The sequence below is a fragment of the Cryptomeria japonica genome, chromosome 7, assembly GCF_030272615.1.
Source record: "Cryptomeria japonica chromosome 7, Sugi_1.0, whole genome shotgun sequence".
NCBI classification, from domain to species: Eukaryota; Viridiplantae; Streptophyta; class Pinopsida; order Cupressales; family Cupressaceae; genus Cryptomeria; species Cryptomeria japonica.
In genome coordinates this window covers 378,456,904-378,471,870 of record NC_081411.1, presented here as the reverse complement: position 1 = coordinate 378,471,870, position 14,967 = coordinate 378,456,904, and positions in this window count along the sequence as shown.

Below are 14,967 nucleotides of genomic sequence, written 5' to 3'. Positions count from 1 at the left end.
ATCGACAAATAGGACTAGGTTATGGACCGGTACTTGTTATCTATTCCAGATCAGCACGACATGTTATGGAGATGGTTTATTGATTGGATATTGTATTGAGCCGACATATTGTATTGCATCGAGACTTATTTGTAATTGATTTAATTGTAATATCTCTAGTGAGTCGACCTTATTATTTGGTCTAAGCTTTTGTATAAATAAATGTAAATCTCATTTGTGAGATATGGTATGGAAATGGTATGAGTGTGTGCGAATATTGAAGAGCGAAAATAAGAAGATCCTTGTGCAAATCAAATAGACATTATCTGAAGGTGTTTGGCACTCATGTTTTGAGCTTAAACCAGTACTGAATCTAGCATTGTAGATGCTATTTTCAGGAGTACATTGTATTGGATTTAACCTGTTACTATTTACTAAGTTGTCATTAGTTTTATGTCCAAAGTCATTCTATATACTCTAGTCAGTTATTACTACTGAAATATTCAGTCGATAAGCACAGAGCAGTCAGTTACAGAAGTTACAAGTAATAGAGTTTAGTATACACCGAGCTGTCTATTGAGTAACGTTTTATGACTACCGAGCAACAAAGATGGTATACCGAGTTGATACACACTGAGTGAAATGTGTTACCAGATTCATTGAACTTGGACACATATGGGAAACATGTTACAAAGATCGAGGAACAAGGAACCGTTAACACATTGGAAATTGCACCTTAAGATTTTGTATGATTTTGAGGACATCTATCCAATGAAGTATTTTGTATGGTTATTCATTCGATGAATCATGTTTGTAAGATCAAAGCATGAACAAGATCACTATCATAAGAGATCTATTTATACAACATGAATTGAGGATCAAATATGAGTGTGAAGCAAGACATATGTGAAAAGCAAAATCATGGGAAAGCACTAAGTGTTATGACTGTTATAGATACACAGAGGTCACTGAGAAGGAATTCAGAGAACAGTCAAGGAATAAAGTAAACAGAAAGGTTTACCGAGTTATTTTATGGGTTACCAAGGTACGCTATAAGCAAGGTAATTTCATTTTGAGCACATAGAATCTGCTATAACATTTTAGATGTGAAGTTGCAGATATTTTGTAAGAATTTGATTGTAATATTTTGAGTTGTAAGAGAAACCTTTAACAGGGTAAAAGACTCTAACAAAGTCTATAAATTGTAAAGCCTTTGACCAGGTGCAACATTTAGAATATGTGTTGTAAAACCTTTAGCAAGGTAGATCTAAAGATCTTGATACTCCTAACAGGGTAAGCTATCAGAAATAGCTAAACATGTAGCTCTAACCAAGCAACCTTTATTATTGTAGTAGTGAAGTTGTGGGTGCCATCCCCACCGTAGTTTTTCTCTCTAACAAGGAGTTTCTGCGTAACCAAAATATATGTGTTATGGAGTGAATCATGTATGATTGTTATTTATTTATTTTAGCATTATACTATGTTTCAACAATATTCAGTTTATGCTTAATAGTAAAGTTATTGTTTAAGAAAAGATTTGAAGTACTAATTCACCCCTCCCCTCTCAGTACATTAGCTTTCCATATTGGGCCTAACATTAACCATCCAACTGTAGTCAATGTGACTCCTATTTTGTGATTGAGTAATGAGCTCTAGGTTGTTGGCCTTTCTACTTGTGTAGACCACATTTGTATACACTTACTATCTGCAGTAGTATCAACTGATTGTGGGTAAGTTTTTGCACCGTGGTTTTTCCCATTACCGGGTTTCCACATCAAAATCTCTGTGTCATGTGTTGTGGATGTTGTTTCTCTTTCTGTTTCATGCATTAACTTATACTGGTACTGCTATATCTATTAATATGTTTTATCGACATTTAAGTTTAAGTTGGAATAATTAGCATTTGAGTTATAATTTATATATAACTGGTTAACAACTGATTCACCCCCCCCCCCCCCCCCCCCTCTCAGTTGTCCTTTCGGTTCCTAACAATTGGTATCAGAGCTAAGTCTTCTTTTTGCAGAAACCTAACAGCTTGAGGAGATCCTATGGCAACAAATATTTTCAGGAAGGATAGTCTAAAACTTGATAGAACTAACTATGGTATATGGAAGATCAGAATGGAAACACATTTGAACTACATTGGAAGAGATATATGGGAATTTACTAAGAATGGCTATGTTGGTCCTACTTTGAATCAACCTCATCCACTGATATTGGATAAGGCCATGGACAATGATTGCAAAGCAAGAGAAGCACTTCTGAGCACATTATCAGATTACCAAATCATTGTATTATCAAACCGATCTATTGCCAAAGCTATTTGGGATAAAATGGAAACATTGAATGAAGGAGATACCACTATCAAAATTGCAAAATTGGAATGTTACCGGGTCAAGTATGAAAATTTAAAAATGGAAGAAGATGAAATAATTTCTGCATTTATGGAAAGAGTTAATGAAATTGTTTTAGGAATACAATATTATGGAGGATCCTTAAGTGAAGATGAAATTATGTCTACCATTTTAAGAGAATTGCCACTGGCTTACAAAATTAAAGTGACTTCTATTAATGAGTTGAGAACAAATCCTAATACATCAGTTTCTAGAGATACTTTGGTTGGAAAACTTTATGCATTTGAACTTGAAGAGTTTGGTCCTGTTGTTACAGGAAAGACTGATTTATCTTTCAAAGCATCATCATCATCAACATCATCATCATCATCTGACAAAACTGATTGGAAAGCACTTTATGCAAAAGAACTTGAAAATATGAGGAGAGAAAATGAAGAACTTGAAGAACTCGAAGCATTATTTGCAAGGAAGATGCCTAAAGGTCCAGTAGGAAGTAAGTATGAAGGTAAAGCACCTTTCAAATGTTTTGATTACAATAAAGTTAATCATATAGCATCTAGATGTCCTGATAGACATACAAGATTAAGGGAGTAAGCAAAAAGAACATATAAGCCTAACCTTGAATATCAAAGATACAGATTTAAGAAAAATAGAGATAAGTCATGTTACTATGCAGATGAACATGTTACAGATGATTCAGATGAAGATCTAGCAGATATTGGATGGGCATTTGTTGCATTAAAAGAAGATCAATCGACACCTATTGTCAAACCAGTAGAGCAGGCACTAGCAGCTAACATTGAAGAAAAGGATGAATGGATCATTGATTCTGGTTTCTCGCATCATATGACTGGTGATAAAAGCAAATTCTTGTCATTTCGGGAATGTAATGGAAGTCTAGTAAGGTTTGGAGATGATAAAGCTTGTTCAATCAAAGGAAGAGGCACTATATCTTTGGATGGTAAGCACAATACTGACAATGTTTATTATGTTGAAGGTTTGAAGCATAATCTTTTGAGTGTTGGTCATCTAGTGGAAAAGGGATTTTAGTTACAATTCAAGAATGGAAAATGCAAAATCATAAACATAACTGGATTGGAGATTGCAACCAGTAATCAGACTAAACATAATATCTTTCACTTGAATACCAGTGATAAGACATGTTTGATTGCACATATTGATGAAAGTTGGTTATGGCATAAAAGACTCTGTCATGTGAATTTTGATTGCATTGTAAAGATCAGTTCAACTAAGGTAGTAAGAGATTTACCTAAGATTGTGAAACCTCATAATCCGATATGTAAGGAATGTCAAATGAGAAAGCAAGTTAGAACAACTTTTAAAAGCATTACTGAGAAATCCAATAATACTCTTGATTTTATTCATACTGATTTATGTGGTCCAACAAGAACAAGAAGTCTACAAGGTGATAGATACTTTATGCTAATAATTGATGATTATTCTAGAATGTGTTGGGTTACTTTTCTCATGGATAAATTTAAAGCTTTTGGGAAATTCAAGTTATACAAGGCAATGGTAGAGAATGAAACCAACAAGAAAATCAAATGTTTGAGAACAAATCAAGGAGGAGAATTTACATCTAGGGAATTTAATACATTTTGTGAAGTGAATGGGATTGAAAGACAATTATCAGCACCCCAGACACCCCAGCATAATGGAATTGTGGAAAGGAAGAAAAAAACTATTCTAGATGCAGCAAGAACCATGTTGATGGAATCAAATCTACCTCATGTGTACTCGAGAGAAGTAGTGAATACAATGGTTTATACTTTCAATAGAGTTCACATCAAAAGTGAAACTGGTAAGACCCCTTATGAACTATGGTCTGGTCATACTCCTACTCTTAAATATTTCAGAATATGTGAAAGAAAATGTTATATTAGAAGAGATGAGTATGTTGGCAAGTTTAATCCTAGAAGTGATGAAGGAATTTTTCTTGGTTATTCATCTAGAAGCAAGGCATATAGATGTTATAATAAGAGATTGCAGAAAATCATTGAAAGTACTAATGTGAAGATAGATGAACATTTTAGAGGAAATTCAAGATCCGTAGAACCGACAGTTGAAATGATTATAAATGAACTAGCACATATTGCACTAGTACAAAATGTAGAACCAGTCACACTGGCATCATCAAAAAACTCAACAGTGACTGAAGAACAGCAGCATGTGAATGTTAATTAGAAAAAACCTAGGCATGTAAGATTGAATCATTTAGAGAATCAAATAATTGGAAACAAGAATCAAGGTGTTATGACTAGAGGAAGATTGGAAAATGAAGAGGTATGTTGAATTTCTCAAGATGAACCAGCATGTGTTGTTGAAGCATGTGAAGATAAACATTGGATAAAAGCAATGGAAGATGAATTAGAACAGATTGAAAGGAATAATACTTGGACATTGGTTCACTGACCTAAAGACAAAAATGTAATTGGAACTAAATGGGTATTTAGGAATAAACTTAATGAGGATGGTGAAGTAATTAGAAACAAAGCAAGATTAGTGTGTAAAGGTTATTCACAGAAAGAAGGAATTGATTATAATGAAACCTTTGCACCGGTAGCCAGAATTGAGTCAATTAGACTATTTCTTGCATTTGTAGCTCATAAGAACTATAAAGTTTATCAGATGGATGTAAAATGTGCATTTTTAAATGTAGATCTTAAGGAGGAAGTTTACATTGAACAACCGTATAGATTTTAATTGATAGATGATAAGGATATGGTTTGCAGGTTAAGGAAATATTTATATGGATTGAAGCAAGCTCCCAGAGCTTGGTATGCTAGATTGGATAAATATCTTTTGAAGCTTGGTTACACAAAAGGTAATGTTAACAGTGAATTGTACTACAAAGTTACCAATGATGACATTTTGTATATTGAAGTCTTTGTTGATAATATCATTTTCGAAGGTGAAGATGGATTATGTAAAGACTTTGCTAACAAGATGCGAGAAGAATTTTAAATGTGTATGATTGGAGAGATAAAAAAATTCTAGGTTTGGAGATTTCACAAATAGATAAATGTATATTCATATGTCAAACAAAATACTTGAAGAAACTTTTGAAGAAATTTGGTATGGAAAACTCTAAACCGGTAAGTACTCCTATGACTACAACTGATAAATTAATATTGAAGGATGATTCAGCTCCTATTAATCCGACAAGGTACAAATCTATGATTCGAGGTTTACTGTATTTGACACAAACAAGACCTGATATAAATAATGCAGTATGTATTGTTTCAAGATTTGAAAGAAATCCTAAAGAAAATTTTGAATCAGCGGTTAAAAGGATTTTTCGGTACCTACAAGGCACAACAAATCTTGGTTTATGGTATCCTAAGAATGAAAATTTTGAGTTATGTGCATACACAGATTCTAATTGGGTAGGAGATGTAGATGGCAGAAAGAGTACCACTGGCGGTGCATTCTTTCTTGGCAGAAGATTGATTTCATGGATCAGTAAGAAGAAGACTTGTACATCATTATCTACAGTAGAAGCAGAATATGTTGTAGCAACAACTAATTGTACTCAGGTATTATGGATTAAGAAAATGTTGAAGGATATAAAGGTAAAATGCAAATAAGCAATAATTATTTATTATAATAATTCAACAGCAATGTATATATCAAAGAATCTGGTATTTCACTCTGAGACAAAGCATGTTTCTATTAAGTATAATTTTCTGAAAGAGAATGTTGAAGCAAATGAAGTGAGATTGGTTTATGTGCATACTAAAGAGAAAATTGCAGATATCTTTACAAAGCCTTTGCCTAAGGAAACATTTGAATATCTTAGAGAGCAGCTTGGGGTAATTTCCCCACTAGTAGAGACTTAGATGTTAAAGATTGGCATCAAACCAGCAGTAACTGATAGATATATCTTATTCTGGCTTTGATGGAGGTGAGCTACTACTCAGGGGGAGTAGTTAGTTGTATGATATGTTTTTATTCTTAACTGCTTTGTCATTTGATGTCAAAGGGGGAGAGATATCTATGTAAAAACTCTGTATTTGGTAGAGATGATCATTCTACTTGGAGAGATGTACTTTGTTTTTGGTTCAGAACTTTGTGACAAACTTTGTATTGATCTATCCTTGGGAGATTGTTGGTTTTTGGCATTCCATTCTTGGCACTTAGATGTTTTTCCATCTAGTGTTTCCATCAATGCCAAAGGAGGAGATTGTTGGTATTATGGATGACTTTGTGATGTGTTGCATTGGTTTTTTCATTGATGTCAACACTTATCTTGATGGAGATCTACATTGTTGGTTTGGCACTCTTGTTATATTGGTTTACTGTTCATCGACAGGTTATGTGTTCACCGACAAGTTATATTGTTCACCGGCAGTGATGATAACTTGTTATCACCTAGAGATCATTTGGTTATGTCAAAGACATGGATTGGATGTTTGGATTTGGTGTTTTTCTTATTGGTCTAATAAGGTTAACAAGTTTTCCTTTACTGGCAAATAGGACTAGGTTATGGACTGATACTTGTTATCTATTCTAGATCAGCACAATATGTTATGGAGATGGTTTATTGATTGGATATTGTATTGAGTCGACATATTGTATCACATCAAGACTTATTTGTAATTGATTTAATTATAATATCTTTAGTGAGCTGACCTTATAATTTTGTCTAAGGTTTTGTATAAACAAATGTAAATCACATTTGTGAGATATGGTATGGAAATGGTATAAGTGTGTGTGAATATTGAAGAGCGAAAATAAGAAGATCCTTGTGCAAATGATACAGACATTATCTGAAGGTTGAAAGAAGGTTATGAAGGTGTTTGGCACTCATGTTCAGAGCTTAAATCAGTACTGAATCCAACATTGCAGATGCTATTTTGAGCAGTACATTGTATTGGATTTAATCATCCAACTGTAGTCAGTGTGACTCCTATTTTGTGATTGAGTAATGAGCTCTAGGCAGTTGGCCTTTCTGCATGTGCAAACCCCATTTGTATACACTTACTATCTACAGTAGTATCATCTAATTGTGGGTAAGGTTTCTCATTGTGGTTTTTCCCCTTACCGGGTTTCCACGTCAAAATCTCTGTGTCATGTGTTGTGGATGTCGTTTCTCTTTCTGTTTCATGCATTAACTTATATGGGTAGTGCTATAACTATTAATCTGTTTTACCGACATTTAAGTTTAAGTTGGAATAATTAGCATTTGAGTTATAATTTATATATAATTGGTTAACAATTGATTCACTCCCCTCCTCTTAGTTGTCCTTCTGGTTCCTAACATCATTCTCTACCATTTCCTTATATATCTTGAATTTCCCAAAACCTTCAGATTTCTCCTTGAGAAAAGTAACCCAACTCATTCTAGAATAATCATCAATTATTAGCATAAAGTATCTTCCACAAATTTTTCAAAACCTCATCCATTATCCACCATCCATTTTTCACAATCCCATTCTGTTAGTCCAATCATTTGCAAATCCTTATCTTCCATCCCCAATTATTGTTACCAACATCTATGAAGCATACCTCTAGTTCAAAGAAATACTAAGGGATACCATCCATGGAGTTAGATGCTTGAGTCCTCCCTTCCTCCTTCACATATCCACTCATCCTCATCCTTATCCATCCAAACTATTCCAAAAATTCAAAAAAAAAAATCAAGAAAAAAGAACAAAAAAATAAGAAAAAGTATAGAAAAGTCATTTCATCCTATGGTGAAAACCAGTCCTTGTGGCACCTTGGGTAAGTACCATGATGAAAACTTGGCAAACAAGCATCATGTGTAATCCCCTCATCCCCTTGTACTCTACACTTGGAGGCAAGCTTCACCCATGCAATCCTACCTTCCACATTACTTATCTTCTATCTACATCCTATCTAAGTCCATCCTTTTGTCCTATCTTTGATCTTGACTATCCTATTTATATCCTCCATCTCATATCCATCATCCTATCCAAATTTAATCCTCCATTATTATGCATTCTTTTGAACATACAAGCTTTGATTCCTGCCCCATTTATATTCACCACATATTATCCTTCAATCTCATACATTATTATCCACCATCTTTCCTATCATTCATTCCACTACCTTTAGTGGGGCATTACACTCCTTTGCAGCATATTCCTTGGGTCTCCATCATCCTACCCTCCATCTCTTTATTCCTCCATATCCCTTCTATTGGCATATCTGTAGAATATGTTGACATGATGATATTGTGTTCTCATTGATGTCAATATGCTGAAAGAATGAGCTAGTAATATACTTAAGAGAGAACCAATAATATACTGAAAGAGAACCAATAACATGATGAAGAGTGAATAGGTTTATTGAAGTTAAGCAACTGGAAAAGTGAACCAGTATAATGATAAGAACTGATATATGTGATAAAGGTGAAGCGGTTTAATATGGTATGACTACCAGTTGGTAGTCTCAGCTTTAGAGTTTCCGGTTGAAGTGTTTTGAGCCTGTGTGATTCAACCGATGCCATTGTGTGATGAGTTAGAATTGTAATGGAAATTAGATTGTGTTGCCACGTCAGCCTCATGCACATGAATGAACTTGCATGAAGGAGATTGATCCTATCTACCTTGGGAATGTACGAAGTCTCTGCAAACAATGGAGAACATGTGATGGGTTATCACCTCTGTAGGGCCCCTCCCCAATCAAGCTTTGATTAACATAGTTGACCATGGTTGACCCTATTAATAAATACTATAATTCAATAGGATGGGCTATGTTAGATAGATAGATTGGTGAGAAAAATAATTGAACCAAGTTATAGAATCATTTCGCCTTGTGGTGTACATTTTGATGTGTTATGAATTTGAAAACCTATATGATTCCATGATTTGGATCACATTGACATATGTTGATGCTTTATTTTATGCTTGCTGATTATGAAACTTTATATGTGGCTAGAATAGAATTACTTTGAAATGGTGAATGTCATTATTTGAATTGCAGGACTTCATTTTGATGATAGAAAAATGATGCTTATTTTATGAATGGTTCAATTTTGAGAATTACGATAATTGCTTATGTGGAATCGAATTTGAATGAATGAGATATTGAATTATTATTGTCAGATGTATGAGTGTTTGATGTGCAATGAAATCTATGTATCTGATTATGTTTAATTTTTTATTACTTGGAATTACTAATGTGTTAATTGAGATGCATAGGAAAATTATCCATGTGACCATGGAATAAATATGGAGAACCAAACCTAGACCAATGTACATTTGTTAAGCCAGGCGTTGTCTATTTGGAGAGACAACACCCCATTTGTAATGTATTTTATTTGTGAAGTAAAATATGCATGTGTGTTAATTTGATTTTATTTAATTGTGTAAACCTACAAGAGACAAATTCCATGTGTGATTTTTTATATTGTATTTTATTGTGTCACTTGACACATGTGATGATTAGTGTCATTGATTTAGACTTGTCTCTTGGAGGGAATTTTGCTTCTACCAAAGCCATTCAAACAAGTGAGTGTGGTCCCAAATTTGCCTTGGGTAGGGAGTCTTGGGAGTGGTCAACTCAGGTTTGACCCGTAGGTTAACTTCAGTTGGGTTTCTAAGGGGTTAAATGGACTCCTAGGGTCAGTTTTAGGGCTTTTCCAAAGGTCCAAAGGGTATACCTATGGGTTAGGGGTAGTTTGAAACATGTGACTTCTCCCATGTGACTGTTTAGTCACCTCAAAAAGTGGTATTTCCAAGGTGAGCGAAAATTCAACTTAGAAGGTCCCTCCTAGGATAGACAACCTTCCCTTTTGATGTCAAACTCTCTTCCCCATTCTCTCTCACCTTTTCCCTTTCCAGTTTTAGTAATGTGTAAGAGGTTGGGAAGAGCAACCAATGGGAACTCTCACCTCACCCAAGGGGTTGGGAAGTGTGTGAGAGGCCTTCTTAGGCAAGGATTAGGGACTTAGTGAGCAATCACCCACTCTCCATTGTTGGAGATTAGGCAATTTTTGAAATTTAGTGGTAGAATAGAATTTTGGTGAAGGGTTGGTGAAAAGTTTGTGTGGATTTGGGCAGCTCATCCCCAACTAAGTCTAACATACCTATTGGCAGATTAAGGTTGGTTTTACTTCCTTTTGTTTATGATGTTTATGTTGTTTTTGAAAGAAAGAAATGCTTGTATGAAGAGATGTGTATATGTGAAATGGTTGTAGGAGAAAGATGAAAGTTTTCATTCCATGTTCTTTGTTTATGTGTTCTTGTTGTTGGGAGTGTCCAAGACCTCCTACTCTTGGGAGGGTAGGATGGTCTTGGGGTGGAAGAAGCATGACAGCCTTGGGTGAGAGTCTCTCCTTATGGAGAGTGATTCTCAAGGGTGTCCTTTGTGACCCTTGCTGCATAGCCTTGTGTATGCATTTGGGGGTCATAAGGGGAGGAAATATGACTTTGATGTCTTTGGGGGGCATAAGGTGTGGAGGGGAATTTGTTGTATTTTGTTTTTCCATGAGGTGGCATTGAGTTGTATTGAGCTTGGAATCTCCCCAATGGTACTTGGTCCACTTCCACCCATGGAAAGTTCATCACAAGTTGTGGTGAGAGTGTAGTTTGGGATGGGAAAATGCCTATTGAGTGTTTGCTATTGTTGTTGTGTTGTTTGCTTGTTTGTGACCTGTCTAGTACTTGGTTCTCCAAGCTCGGCGGTGGCTTCTAGTAAGCCTAGGCTGGGAGGTGAGCTCTCCATGGTCAAAGTTGTGTTGTTATTGTAGGTTGCTTGGGATGGAAAAGAAAGAGTAAAGGGAATAGTTGCTGTTTTATGTTGCAGAAAAGTTTAAAGGACAAATGTATTTAATATTGTAGCTTGTAAAGAAAAAGAGAGTCATTGTTGTAGTTATTTCCCAAAAGAAAGAAGTGTATTTATTTTATTCTTATTACTATGGAAAGGAAAATACTTGTTGGGTTTCAAACCTATTGGTATTGTTATTTACCTTGTATTCTAACTTGCTAAAGAAATGTATTTCTCCTATTTTGGTTAGTTTTGCAAAAAGGAAGATGTAATATATTAGCTTGTATTTGAATCCTTAAAAAAAAAAAAGAAATAAAGTTGTAGCATTTATATTTATTCTGCAAATAGAGGTTCATTTATTCACTTATGCAAGATAGAAGTGGTATTTGAAAGCTCGTGCATTATATTTTGATTTTACTTATGCTGCTGCAAATTTAATTAAATCTGTCATTTTTACTTTCATTTAAAGCAGAAAATAAATCCTATAGTAGTAGCTTGTTTTATACAAAAAAAAAATAACATATAGTTCTAGTCTTAAATTTGTTTTTAATGCTTCCTAGATTAATATAGTTGCTGTTAAAATTACTACAACCTGTCATCTTAATTACTACAGAAAATAAATCTGATTATGTACATTGGGTTGTTTGTTTATGCTTTAAAAAAAAAGAGAGAGAGAACAGATCATAAACCTCCTATTTTCAGCCTTATAGAAAGTAATATATTCCTCCCATTATCTTGTATGCATTTTAAAGATACACAAAGATAATAAACTCAAAAAAAGCCTAAATGGGTTATAGCTTAAAAAGTAGCAATATATATATATATATTATTTCTTTAAATGTTATTCTGAAATATCTGTTTATAAAATAAAAAATACAGTGATGTATTTACATGTTAAATTTTCTAACAACAAAAGAAAATGGATATATATATATATATATGTTTTGATATTTTGTAAAAAAAAAGGCAAAAGAGAAAACTTTTTTAAAAAAATAGTAATAAAACTATGCGAAAAAAAAAAAATTGGGTTATTTTTCTTTAGGGCCGAACCCCTGTGTATAGGCACAATGCCGGGGCGGCTCGGGCCGCCACTATGGTTTCCCACAGTGGACGGCACGGAGACCGCCACTGTGGGCAACCACAGTGGTGGCACGAGGCCTCCCACTATGGGTAACCACAGTGGAATGGCGCCCGACCGCCACTGTGTTTACCCACAGTGGGCGGCACTCAGCCGTCACTGTGGGGAAACACAGTGGCATCCGGGTTATCTCCGCCCGATGCTCCCCACTCAAAACTCTCTCCGCCGCTCCCTTTCAAGGCTGCCGCTCCCGCCTTCAGCCGCCGCCCTAACCCTTCGACCTGCATCCACACACACACACACACTCACAAAGCCCTAACCCAATTTTTGGGTTAGGGTAGAATGCTATTAGTTAAAAAAATATATATATATGTGTATGTTATAATACCCATGCCCTAAGCCTAGTTTCGGGTTAGGGCAAACACACATAGACTTTAAAATAAGATATGTGTGGGTTTCATGGGTTTATTTTTATATAAAGTAAAAAAATAAAGTGCCTCCTCTTCTCACATAGTTATGTTCTTAAAGAAATAAATAAATAAATAAATAAACAAATGAATGTAAATGAGTGTCAAGTTAAATAAGTATTTAAATGTATATTTATGGGAATTAGATATATATATATATATATATATATATATGACAAAATATAAGGGTATAATCCCATCCTTAGGAAATTTTATATCATAATATAATATCGAAGGATATATTGTTTTTAGGAAGAAAAAGAACACCTTGTTAGTATTTATCCCGAGTGAAGATAACTATATATATTGGTCAAGCATTAAGTGTCTTTTATAGGATAAAATTTCATTATGGATCCCATCAACCCCGTTAATCAAATTTTAGACAAATCTCGTATATGGTTATAAATGATTTAGAATTACTAAATTCTAAGAGCTAGGATAAATTAATTTTAGACCCACTATAATTTAAGAACTATAAGAGACTAATGGTCATTTAATTTAAAGATCGTATATTAAGTTTGAGATTAATTGCTGAGAGAGTTTAATTATTTATTAATGGAAGATTGGTGATAACTATTTGGGGAAATACTAGCTCGTTTATAACTTAGATTATTTATCGCCTTATTAATTTAGTTGTGTTGGTCCACTCAAAACATAGTTAAGACCAAACTGATTTGCATTATTTTAATTAAGTAGTCGTTCTAGGTTATTTATTTAAAAAAAAAAAAAAAAATTATTCCGTTTGTGCCCAAATGTTTGGGCATGACATTTTGGTATCAGAGCAAGGTTGCCAACACTAGGAACCTTACTCCATTACGTTTCGCTATAAATATTTAATTAATTAAATTATAATTATTTTTATTATATTTATTTTCAAACTAGCTAAAATATTCCTCCTAAAATAGTTATTTATTTCATTTTTTTTTTATTTTCTTAAAAAGGATGCCTCCAACTATGCAACAAACTCACAAACGTGGTAGAGGCCCTTGGTGTGAACGCATGGCACGCGAAGAGGTCAATAGGGGGGAATCGGTTCTGGAAGTGAACCCAGGAGCCCCTCTCGAACGATCAGTTGACCCGAACCGAGACATCTTAGTAGCTCTTCAAAACCTGATTGGCATAGTTCAGGATAGGAAGAACTCAAGAAGCCGTAGAACAATAGAACGGGAATGGAGTAGGAGTCCACCTCCTAATCCCATAGAGAGTCAGGTTGGGCATGAGCCCGAGTCCATTCACCTACCAGCACCACCTCCAGTCGTAGCACCAGTGTATTATGAGAGGGCACGTCGGGATCCAGGGGATCTAATCAGAGAGGTTATGCGTCTTCAGCCACCATCCTTTAGGGGATCTACCGATGGGGTAGAAGTAGAGGCATGGCTTTTAAGCCTAGATAGGTGCTTTGCATTGCGCTCTTATGAGAGCAATCTAAAAGCACGTGCAGCAGTTCACCTATTGCGAGGAACAACCTCCACATGGTGGAGACAGGAAGAATATAAGTATGGCTTAGAGATAGAAACCCTCACTTGGGAGATTTTCACAGAAAGATTTAGGGAGAGGTACTTATCAGTCCTAGGTTCATACACTGATGAACATGGGCTACATTCATAACTCAGTTGAACCGAACTATGGTTTCGAAGAATAACACCTAGGTGGAAAACTTCTGAAATAACAAAGCGAAACATAAGTAAAAGTTCTTTTAAATCAACAGATCAGCATATATCAATTTAAGGAGTTCCAAGGGTCACTAAAAGCCCTGAAATTTGAAACTTGTTAGTCATAATGTTTATGGCTTAAATAAAACCTTATAGGCTGCAAGATCAATTAATTATTTATATGAAGAATTTTTTGGTGTTTAAAAATGGAAATTAGATCATTAGTACTTATAAGGTTACCATTCAATTGGAATCTGATGCAATAATTGCCCTAGTCAAACCAAGCATGAGGAGTAATCCTTCAATAAAATACCTTTAATGATATCTAAGAGAATATCATCCATCAAAGCATATTATTGACATAGAAAGTCAAGAAAGCTAGTTAGACATGAGATGAAGATGCAATAAACAAGGTAATTAAGATTGAGACAGTTCAAGTTAACTTTTGAGCTACGAGAAATTATGGTGGTTCGAGAACCAAGGCCGACATTTGAGGCACCAATGAGGAAGAGTTAATAGGTACTTTAGCGGGTATCATAAAGAAGAATTAACCTATCCTAGTGAATAGGTACCTTAAGCGTGTGGTCATGCTAGGTTGCTTATCAAGAGCATTTGTTAGACAATTTTCGTAACAATGTAGGGAAGCTGGAGTTGTATAACCCTGAAGATAAGGACTAAAATGA